The following is a 12164-nucleotide window of genomic DNA, read 5'->3' on the forward strand; positions in this document are numbered from 1 at the left end:
GGATTTGCGGAGGGTCAAAGCTGGTAACAAAAGCAGGACAGAGGAGACATACAACAAGCCAAACGAAAACAAACATAGAGGTCCGCTAGGCCAGACGAGTTAAGGTAGCGAAAGCTGGAGGAGTATTGTGTTTGACAAGAGAAAAGATAGAAGAGGAAACAGATAAGAATGCGTCTGGTCTATACGACAGATTGAAGGAAGAAAAAGATGATTACGCGAGGAAAAGAAAGATGGACGATGGTCACGTGTGAGAGAGTAAAGGAGAAAGAGCGAGAGAGAGAGACACACACACAGATAGAAAATGATGAAGAGGAGAATAAAGAATTAGAGAAAGGATGAGAGAGAAAAATGAAAGGGGAAACGGGGAGAAAAAAGAATTAGAGAAAGGAAGAGAGAGAAAACGAAAGGGGGAGAGAGAGAGCAGTACAGGGTAGAGTAGCATCAAAATTAGTAAGATAAACTTACTTGGAAATGGTTTCGTTGCGTTCAATCATATATATGCATATATACATACATAGTGCATACATACATACATACATACATACATACATACACACACACACACACACACACACACACACACACACACACACACACACACACACACACACATATATATATATATATATATATATATATATATATATGGGTATAGAACGTCACAAAAGTAAACATGAAATACGAAATATGAAAGCATGAAATGCGAAGACAAACATGGGTATGCAAACAATGAGAGAAACAAATGGAAAACACGACAAGTAACATAAAGAACGGCCTTTCATCAGTTGTCGGTTGTCCATGTACTCCTTATTTCGAACATTTAACGACAATATGAAGCTTCGAAAAGAAGTTGCACCAGTGAATCAAAATAAAATTTGGGATTTGCGGAGAGTCAAAAACAGGACAGTGGAGACATGCAACAAACCAAACGAAAAGAAGCATGGATGGCCGTTAGGCCAGACGAGGGAAGGTAGCGAATGCTAGAGGAATATTGTCTTTGACAAGAGAAACGATAGAAGAGGAGACAGATATGAATGCGTCTGGTCTGTACGACAGACTGAAGGATAAGATGATCACGCGAGGAAAAGAAAGATGGACGATGGTCACGTGTGAACAACGAGAGAGAGTAAAGGAAAAAGAAAGAGAGACACACATACAGATAGAAAACGGTGAGGGGGAGAAAAAGGAATTAGAGAAAGGAAAAGAGAGAAAACGAAAGGGTAGAGTCGCATCAAAATTAGTAAGATAAACTTACTTGAAAATGGATGCGTGGCGTTCAGTCATATAATATGATATAATATGATGTAATATAATATAATATAATATACACACACACACACACACACACACACACACACACACATATATATATATATATATGTATGTGTGTGTGTATGTAGTCGCAGGCGTGGCTGTGTAGTAAGAAGCTTGTTTGCCAACCACATGGTTACATGGTTCCAGGTTCAGTCCGACTGCGTTGAACCTTGGGCAATTGCCTTGTACTATTGTCTTGGGCCGACCAAAGCCTTATGAGTGGATTTGGTAGACGGAAACACGAAGACGCCCGTCGTGTGTGTGTATATATATAATAAATGCGAAAACTAATTTCGTGTGTCAGTGTGTCACACTTAGACTCGTCTTCTCACTATTTAATAATACTCCTACCATTCCTCATGATGGGGTGAGAGTAATAGTAGGCATAGAGAGAGAGAGAGAGATGGTGTGAGAGTAATAGTAGGTGAAGAGAGAGAGAGAGAGAGAGAGAGAGAGAGAGAGAGAGAGAAGGAGACGGAGAGAAAAAGAAACAAATTTAAGGAGGGTTGATGATGTTTTATTAAAAGTAGTAGTATGATGGTAGCAATAGGAGTAATAATAAAGGAGTGAGAAAGACTGGGTATATTTTTCGGCGATTTGAATAAGAGTTTTGACTGTTATTTCCAGCAGTCAGACATACTTTGTATGTGCTTTGATTAATTTTAATCCATATCTAATATAATAAATGTGCATGTTAGTGTGTTACACTTTATCAACTTTACTCCTAGAGGCCGTAGCCGAACATATCATGCTATGAGTAAATTAAAAACATTCCGGGCCGAATCCGGACCTGCAATCCTGAAATTTTGGATTCCTATGTTTTCATTACTGCAATTGTTTTCGGCTAATTTTTTTTACATGATTTTTATTTTTTTGCGACGAATATGATCATCATTGGGATATGACTGAACAAATTCCCCAGAACAAGTCAGAGATCTATTTTCAGATCTTCCCATTGAGAGTCAGTTGCTTAAAAGCCTCTCACGCCAACCCTACAATGTTATTCTAAAGACAAAAATCACGTAATCGAAATCTCTAGGCTAAAAGATAATGCATAATTAATTCAAAACATTGTCAATCAAGAAGTATTACCATTGACAGAATAATTTGAATAATTTGAATACTAAAGGGTTAAAATATATAACAGGCGTAGGAGTGGCTGTGTGGTAAGTAGCTTGCTTACCAACCACATGGTTCCGGGTTCAGTCCCACTGCGTGACACCTTGGGCAAGTGTCTTCTACTATAGCCTCGGGCCGACCAAAGCCTTGTGAGTGGATTTGGTAGACGGAAACTGAAAGAAGCCCGTCGTATATATATATATATATATATATATATATATATATATATATATACGTATATGTGTGTATATGTTTGTATGTCTGTGTTTGTCACCTCAACATCGCTTGACAACCGATGCTGGCGTGTTTACGTCCCCGTTACTTAGCGGTGCGGCAAAAGAGACCGATAGAATAAGTACTAGGCTGCCAAAGAATAAGTCCTGGGGTCGATTTGCTCGACTAAAGGCGGTGCTCCAGTATGGCCGCAGTCAAATGGCTGAAACAAGTAAAAGAGTAGTTTTTATTGTTATTTTACAATTTCAGTCAGGAGGAAAAAGGGACGACTGCTGTTCAGTTTGAACATCTGTTAATCTATGTCTCTGCTTGCAGAGGTGGGGAAAAAGAGAAAAGAAAAGAAAAAGAAGTGGGCGGAAAGGAATTCCAGAAGTGGGCTGACGTTTTGGAAATTGAGAGGTGGGAGTAGAATGGTTAGTGGCGGGAAGAACGTGTTACACAGTGTAGCTGAATAAAAGAGGAGAGACAAGTGTGTCAGGTGGGTCAGAGAAGAGGTGGTAAGCAATAAATAACCTTGTATTTAGCTTTCCGTCCCCACCTGTAAGACACGAACATCTTACCCATAGTTTATTAGTTGTTTATCACAACGTTTCTTCATGTTACGTCATTCAACATCCGGTTGTACAGTAAAGCTACAAGAAATGATTACAGAGGAATCTCAGCTAGGGTTTCAGCTACGTTGTCACTGATTGCTTACTGCTCATTTATGAGAGTGCTTGATAACTTTTACTCGAGTTGGATGTTGGAAGCTAATAAGTTGTTGTTGCTGTTGCTGCTGTTGCTGCTGCTGTTATTGTTGTTGTTGTAGTTGCTGTGCCGATACTGTTGTTGTTATTGTTGCTGTAGTTATTAAGGCGCCGTGCTGGCTGAATCATGAGCACACAGGGCGAAATGCTTAGCGGTATTTCGCCCGTCTATACCTTCTGAGTTCAAATTCTACCGAGGTCGACTTTGCTTTTCAACCTTTCAGGGTCGATTGAATAAGTACCAGTTACGCACTGGAGTCGTTGTAATCAACTTAATCCCTTCCCCCAAATTTGAGGCCTTGTGCTTCCAGTAGAAAGGATTATTTTATTATTATTATTATTATTATTATTATTAAGAAAGCATGCTGGCTGAATCGTTAGCACGCCAGGCGAAATGCTTAGCGGTATTTCGTCTGGAGCTACCTTCTGAGTTCAAATTCCGCCGAGGTCCACTTTGCCTTTCATCCTTTTGGAGTCGACAAAATAAGTACCAGCTGACTACTGGAGGTCAATGTAATCGACAATCCCACCCTACAAAAAAAAAAAAAAAAGAAATTCAGGCTTAATACCTATTGTGGAAAGGAGTATTATTATCGTTGAGGCAGAAGGCCAGAAATTTTGAAGAGCGGAGTTAGTCGATTACATCGACTTCAGTATTTGATTGCAACTTTATTTTAGAGAACCCGGATGGATCAAAGGCAAAGTTAACTTCGGCAGTGTTTGAGTTCAGAAAGCAAAGATCCGGAAGAAATGCAGCAAAGCCTTTTTCTCCTAACATCTAGCTCTGAGCTACTGATCCATAGCACCAGAAAAAAAAAAAAAAAACATACTTCAGCCTCGAGGATGACCATCTTGTGTAGTCCAACATGAAGTGATTTATTATATAGGATTGTCTTCTTTATCGTTTCTTATCCCACTATCCAGTTTATTTTTATATGACGGTTTTTAAGGTGAACTGTAATCAAACAAACCATCTCAGCTTTTAGTATGTCATTAACTAATGAATTTTTATTTAAGGTGGTGGGATGCGATTTAAAGGCGATTTGAGTGATTGCTGTAGTTATGTAGCATTTAACTTGACAATTTTGATAACATTATCCCTGATTATAGTAAGCGGCTTCCACTGTAACAGATTAAAAATTTTACAGACTGTTTTTGGTACAGCATTACAATAAACAGAACTGTATCAACATAATTCAATCTTTATTCTTCTTTCAGTATCAACGCAGTAGTTTATTTTACTTGCCATATCATATTAGGTCTATATAATTTTGGCACTGTAATAATAGATTAAATTTGGATATTGAGATAAACAGAGCACCGACATTTTGTTTTTAATTAGTCAGTATCTATGACCTGGCGAGATCGAAGCGGTCTTCTGTTTTCAGTAAAGCTGAGTAGTGAATGAACCTCAGGAACATCTTCAGGTGTTGATCCATGAATCTCGTGAGACTCATGGATCTACAAATAGAAAAGTTTCTCTTCAAAACATAGATGTGAGTAAGGCCTTCTTTTCCTGGAAGACTAACAGTATGTGAAGCTCCTCTCTCTAAACTTCCGTTATTATCCAAGAGAAAGGCAAAATCCGAATACGTTTTGAGACAAGCGTCATCGCGGACGAATTCAGATCGTAAAGAATCAGAAAAGCCACTACAAAACAAAGCCCGATGTTTTAACAAATTCGCTAATTCACTGCCCTAGACAGGCGCTTTATTCATCGACCCAAGAAGGACGACGGGTAAAGTTAACGAGATTCGAATTCAAAGCACGGAGAGCCGGACCAATTAACACAAACCATTCTGTGCGATGCTGTAACTACTCTATCAATTCATCGTTTCCTTATAGATTATAACAAGGCAAATGAAGAAAATGCGCACATATTTCTTTATCAACATGAAAACTGACTTTTATCGTTGTTGCTGCAATAGAAACATCTGTTTGACTCCACTTGACCTGATCTACGATATAGACGCTGTTGTTATCGAAACATTTAGGAGCAACCCCCGTGTTCAGCCTTCTGATACATAAAGTATTTGGGTATATAGCAGTTAGTTTCGATTGTACATCAGCGAAAGATCAACGATCTAACTGTGGCTCCAGAAATTTAGGTTGATCCAACCAACAGACTTGTTCTAATCAAAGGTGCTTTATTTATAACCACTCTGCCTTTTACATATCACAAACTACATTGTCTTCTATATCTATCTTTGTTCAGTAAGCTAACCATTTGCTTGCCCCATGTATCATATGATACACAGGACAAATTTCCCTGGCGTCCATGCACCATATATGATACACATTCTCAATTGTCTTCAACCATCTGAGTAACTTAAGACTTATAAAAGAAAAGCTTTATATTACTCAGAACATAGAAAACAAGGGCTAATCAAGCATGAAAACAAGCTTGGGCGTTTAGGAAAAACTTATGAAAATACTTTGGACGGCAAAAGGGTTAAAATGTAATTTGAGGATGATTTCACTGTTGTTTTTATCAGATGGAACAGCAATATAAGGGTCACGTTGTTCGGTGGTAATGTTAGGTTGAAACGATCTATGTAAGTGATTAGATTTACAATGATAGGACATGAAGTTAATTCGTGGATAAGCCTGTTTTAATCCACAATTCTATAATTTGCGCTATGAACTATGTGTAGCTATGGATTCGTTTGGGATAATTACCAAAGTGTTTAGAACTAAAGCATTTAAGATCGGTCGGAAATTAAATCTCATTGATCGCCTCGGATCTAGTTATTTTCATTCGCAAAATATGCATTTTTTAAAAGAGAGTAAAAAAGAAATCTGAAAATCGGCAATGATAAAATAGCTTTCTAGTCTTATTGCTATGAAGGTATGATGTTGTGGAGAAAAAAATTGTGTAATTCTCCCTCCATCGCTTGACAACCGATACTCGTGAGTTTACGCCCCCGTAACTTAGCGATTCGGCAGAAGACATCTAAAGAACAAGTATTAGGCTTACAAAGATTAAGTCCTGGGGTCGATTTATTCGATTAAAAGCGGTGCTCCAGCATGGTCGCAGTCAAATGACTGAAACAACTAAAAGAATAAAAGAATAACTGTTTTACTGTTTTACTCTTTTACTTGTTTCAGTCATTTGACTGCGGCCATGCTGCAGCACCGCCTTTAGTCGAGCAAATCTACCCCGGAACTTATTCTATGTAAGCCTAGTACTTATTCTATCGGTCATTTTTGCCGAACCGCTAAGTGACGGGGATATAAACACACCAGCATCGGCTGTCAAGCAATGCCAAGGGGGACAAACACAGTCCCCCCCCCCACATATATATATATATATATATATATATATATATACTACACTTTATCGTGCAGTTACTGTTAATACTTCATTTAGAGAATTAACATTGCTTGTTTTCACCTTTTCAATATCAGTGAAGAATGCCACTGGAAAAGAAGATATAAGATTTGCCAGGTTTTTCTCTCTCACCAAGGTCACCGGCTGTCGAACGCCGACGAAGGGAAATAACCCTGAAATCCGGATACGTTCGTGCTGCTGGCCGTGGTGAGAGGGATAACTCCCTTGGCAAACAGGACACAGTCGTGTGTCGATAAGCCAGCTGGAGGAGATGTCCTCCTGGGGCTAAAAGCAACAGTAACATCCACCCCTAGGGGTCAGCCACACTTAAGTGGCAATATACTACACTTTATCGTGCAGTTACTGTTAATACTTCATTTAGAGAATTAACATTGCTTGTTTTCACCTTTTCAATATCAGTAAAGAATGCCACTGGAAAAGAAGATATAAGATTTGCCAGGTTTTTCTCTCTCACCAAGGTCACCGGCTGTCGAACGCCGACGAAGGGAAATAACCCTGAAATCCGGATACGTTCGTGCTGCTGGCCGTGGTGAGAGGGATAACTCCCTTGGCAAACAGGACACAGTCGTGTGTCGATAAGCCAGCTGGAGGAGATGTCCTCCTGGGGCTAAAAGCAACAGTAACATCCACCCCTAGGGGTCAGCCACACTTAAGTGGCAATATACTACACTTTATCGTGCAGTTACTGTTAATACTTCATTTAGAGAATTATACATATATATATACGACGGGCTTCTTTCAGTTTCCGTCTACCAAATCCCTACTTACCACACAGCCACTCCTGCGCCTATAGCTGTACATAATCGTCTTAAATGAAAAAGTGGCGTGGAGACTTTGAACTGGGAAGTAAGCGTAGCATGGGAGGAACCCAGTGATGGAGGGGCACGGTCGTAGAGATGGGTAGTCCACGAATACAACACTCTATAATCAGAACCCTGTTGGACCAGGGCTGAGTTGGGACTAAATAACAACAACATGAATAGCAACAATAACAACGACAACAACAACAACAACAACAGCAATAACAACAACAATAGAATCAAACGTCAACTGCAAAAAATGTTTATAAGACATTTCGTATGTTTAGCTGCAAATAAATAATTAAAAAAATATTACATGAAATTAAGAAGAAATAACAAAAATATGGTGGAAGGTTGATGGTTGTGTGTGTGTGTGTGTGTGTGTACAAAAGAGATGTTTAAATCTGAAACCGGATTATATTGTAAGTTTGTCAGTTAATCAATAATTTTAAATGACCGATAAAGCTTATAAATCCTTGACAAGTGTATAATTAGACAGACAAAAGGTTTAAAATACGAGCGAAATGGGTAGATAGACAGATAGATAGAAAGAGAGAGAGAGACAGAGAGAGAGAAAGAGAGAGAGTAAGAGAGAAAATGAAAGAGAGAGAAAGACACAAAAAGAGCGAGAGCAAAGTAAGATTCAAAAGAACCGAATAAAGGTTTACCGTCATTCAAAGGAAGTAGATGGAGTGATGGTAGGGGAGAGTGGTGTATGTGTGTGTGTGTATGTGTGTGTGTGTACTGGGGCCAGAATGGATAGACGGCATCGCATGGAAGAACACTTTCTTTGTCTTCCACACTGTTTGTTGTGGTGAAATGTGGTGATGGTGATGGTGGCGTGAAATGGAGGTAGGTGATGGAGTTAGGTAGCATTTTTGGCAACCAAGTTGCTACCAGCAACATCATCACTGCCGGCACCTCCCACATCTTAAACCACCACCACCACTACTACTACTACTACTACTACTACTACTACTACTAAATATTGCTTCTATTTCTTTATCATCTCATTAATATTGTTCTTAAGGTGGTAAGCTGGTAGGGTCGTTAACATGCCGGACAAAATGCTTAGCAGCATTTTTATCCGTCTTTACGTTCTATGTTAAAATTACTTTCAGGGTCGATGAAATAAGTACCAGTTGTTCACTTAGGTCGATGTAATTGACTAGCACCCTCCCCTCAGAATTTCAGTAGAGAGAATTATCATTGTTATTAAGGCGGTTTGTTTGTAGAATCGCTCGCGCGTTGGGCAAAATGCTTAGCATCGTTTCGTCCGTCTTTACGTTTTGAGTTCAAATTCCGTTGAGGTTGACTTTGCATGCCTTTCGGGGTCTGTAAAATAAACACCAGTTGGACACTGGAGTCGATGTAATCGACTTACCCCTCTCCCGAAATTGCTGGCTTCGTGCCAAAAATATGAAACCATAATTAAGGTGGCGAGTTGGCAGAATCGTTAGAGCGTTGAACAAAAAAATACTTAGCAGTATTTCTTTCGACTTCTTTTGTTCTCTTATTTCTTTCAGTCATTTGACAACAACAACAACAACATCGAAAAATATCTTAGGAATGAGAACCCAGGTTCGAAATTTCTCCAAGACACCTAATGAAGGCTGGAAGGTGTACCAGCCGAAATGTGTTAACAACAAACAAGATCCGTCAAATGTCAATAAAGTAAATAATGTACATGATTCCTCATCTCTTAAATATACAACTGTATGTAATGTATGTATGTGTGTAGGGCAGCGGACTCGCGGTCATAGGATCGCGGTTTCGATTCCCAGACCGGGCGTTGTGAGTGTTTATTGAGCGAAAACACCTAAAGCTTCACGAGGTTCCGGCAGGGGATGGTGGCGAAACCTGCTGTACTCTTTCACCACAACTTTATCTCGCTCTTACTTCCTGTTTCTGTTGTGCCTGTAATTCGAAGAGTCAGCCTTGTCACACTGTGTCACGCTGAATATCCCCAAGAACTACGTTAAGGGTAGACGTGTCTGTGGAGTGTTCAGCCACTTGCACGTTAATTTCACGAGCAGGTTGTTCTGTTGATCGGATCAACTGGAATCCTCGACGTCGTAAGCGACAGAGTGCCAACACACACACACACACACACACATATATATATATATAAATGTGTGTGTGTGTGTGAATGTATAGCGTACATATTTCAGTAATTGGACTTCAGCTTTGCGTCGGTCATGTCTTCAGGAGTAAACTCGATCCTCAGTACTTATTTTTGAGTCTGGTATTTATTCTATTGACTCATTTTGGTGAACCACGAAGTTATGGGGACGTAAAGAAACTAACACCAGCTGTTAAGCGGTGGTGGTGTGGGGCAAACACAAACACGAAAACACACACACATCCATACACAAACATACACACATATACATGTGACAGACTTCCGCGCAATTTCCGTCTACCAATTCCACTCACAAAACATTAGAAGACTTGCCCAATGTGTCACCCATTGGAACTAAACGTGAAATCACGTGGGTGAAAAGCAAACCTCTTAACACAGCCAACATATTGTATACACATATATCAATGGCCCAGTGGTTAGGGCAGTGGACTCGTTGTCATAGGATAGCGGTTTTGATTCCCAGACCGGGCGCTGTGAGTATTTATTGAGCGAAAACACCTAAAGCTCCACGAGGCTCCAGCAGGGGATGGTGGCGAACCTTGCTGCACTCTTCCACCACAACCTTCTCTTACTTCTTGTTTCTGTTGTGCGTGTAATTCAAAGGGTCAGCCTTGTCACACTGTGTCACGCTGAATATCCCTGAGAACTACGTTAAGGGTACACGTGTCTGTGGAGTGCTCAGCCACTTGCACGTTAATTTCACGAGCAGGCTGTTCCGTCGATTGGATCAACTTGAACCCTCGACGTCGTAAGCGACGGAGTGCCAACAACAACAACATCCATATTATCCAGTCATTCCTTTTTCTTTTTTATCACACACCTCTGGATGGTACCCTCAATCTTACAACTATACCAGTGGCGTCTTACATCTTCAAATACTTCTAGACTCTCATGGGATTATACTGAGTTTTCTATTTTCCACTTTCAATGGTTGGCATGTCATGATCTAAATCACTTTCTTTTTATCTTCCGTACACGTCTTCTTTCCCCCTTTCTAACGTTCTGAAGAAGACCCTACGTCCGAAATATCAAACATACTTCTACATTCTTACCTTTCATTGAGCACAAAATTTAGAATTACAACTTGTTTACAATTCGTTCTCCGCATTTTTATTCTCATCGTTGATTATATATATATATATCTATATATATATATATATATATATATATATATATATATATATATATATATATATATATATATATATATATATATATATATATATATATATATATATATATATCTGGTGGTGCTCCAGCATGACCGCAGCGGCATGGCTGAAACGAATTAATGAATAAAAGAACACACACACACACACACACACACACACATACACGCATACACACACACACACACACACACACACACACACACACACAGCAAACATACATATTGCATGTTGTATATATTATATAATTAGTATCGTATCTCAGTTTTCTTTGCACGTGTTGACAGGTTTGTTTTCTTTTCATATGGCCTTTATTTGTTTATATTTAAACGCTATCATTGTTTTCAATGCTTGTTAACCATTGGAGTCGACACTCCCGGAAGTAGTGCGAAGGTGCAGCTAGTTTGTATGTTTAATAATATGTTTGTATATGTGCGTGTGCACTGCGTTCAAGCTGGAGGATTGCCTTAAAGTATCCTTGAATAGCGTATACAGGCACGGTTGGAAGCTGTGTGGTAAGAGGTTTGCTTCACAACCACATGGTTCTGAGTTCAATCCCACTGCGTGACACTTTGGGAAAGGTTTTCCACAATAGCCCAGAATTTACAGAAACTGTAGAAGTCCGTCGTATCTATCTATCTATCTATCTATCTATCTATCTATATGTGTGTTCGTTTATTCCTTTATTCTTTCACTTGTTTCAGTCGTTTGACTGCCGACATGCTGGAGCACCGCCTGGAAGGCTACTAGTCGAACAGATCGACCCCGTACTTATTTCTCAAGCCGAGTACTTATTCAATCGGTCTATTTTACAGGGACTTAAAGACACCAACATCTGCTGTCAAACGGTGATATCGTGACAAACACGCACACAAACACACACACGCAGATACAGACACACACACACACACAAACACACACACACACACACACACACACACACACACACACACACACACACACACACACACATGTATCTATGTGTGTCTTCGTATCTGTGTTTTCCTGCACGGCGTTCTAAGGACTCGACCTCTTCTATCTATCTCTCTCTCTTCTATCTTTTCTCTTTTCAAAGAGAATATTTCTCCCACCGTTCACAATTTTCCACTCATTCTGGTCTAATGACCTTCCTTGCTTGTTTTTGCTCAGTTTCCTTGTATGTCTCAGCTGTTCTGTTTTTGTTCCCAACTTTGACCCTCCATAAATCTAAAATTTTATTTTGGTATTTATGGGAGCAACTGTCTTCGAAGTGTCATATTGTCGTTGAATGCTCGAAATGAGGAGTAG

The 12164-nt window shown here is 39.6% G+C and overlaps 1 long non-coding RNA gene across 2 annotated transcripts in view; it reads left to right on the plus strand.

The window, feature by feature from the left end:
* Positions 1–9210, plus strand: part of LOC106881905 (uncharacterized) — a 16603-nt gene extending 7393 nt beyond the window's left edge. For both annotated transcript variants that reach the window (XR_016241045.1, XR_008263802.2), the window contains exon 4: positions 9092–9210. This is a non-coding gene — a long non-coding RNA (uncharacterized LOC106881905). The remainder of the gene's footprint in view (positions 1–9091) is intronic.
* Positions 9211–12164: the final 2954 nt, after the last annotated feature.

Source organism: Octopus bimaculoides, chromosome 3, assembly GCF_046866305.1.
Source record: "Octopus bimaculoides isolate indiv1 chromosome 3, ASM4686630v1, whole genome shotgun sequence".
NCBI classification, from domain to species: Eukaryota; Metazoa; Mollusca; class Cephalopoda; order Octopoda; family Octopodidae; genus Octopus; species Octopus bimaculoides.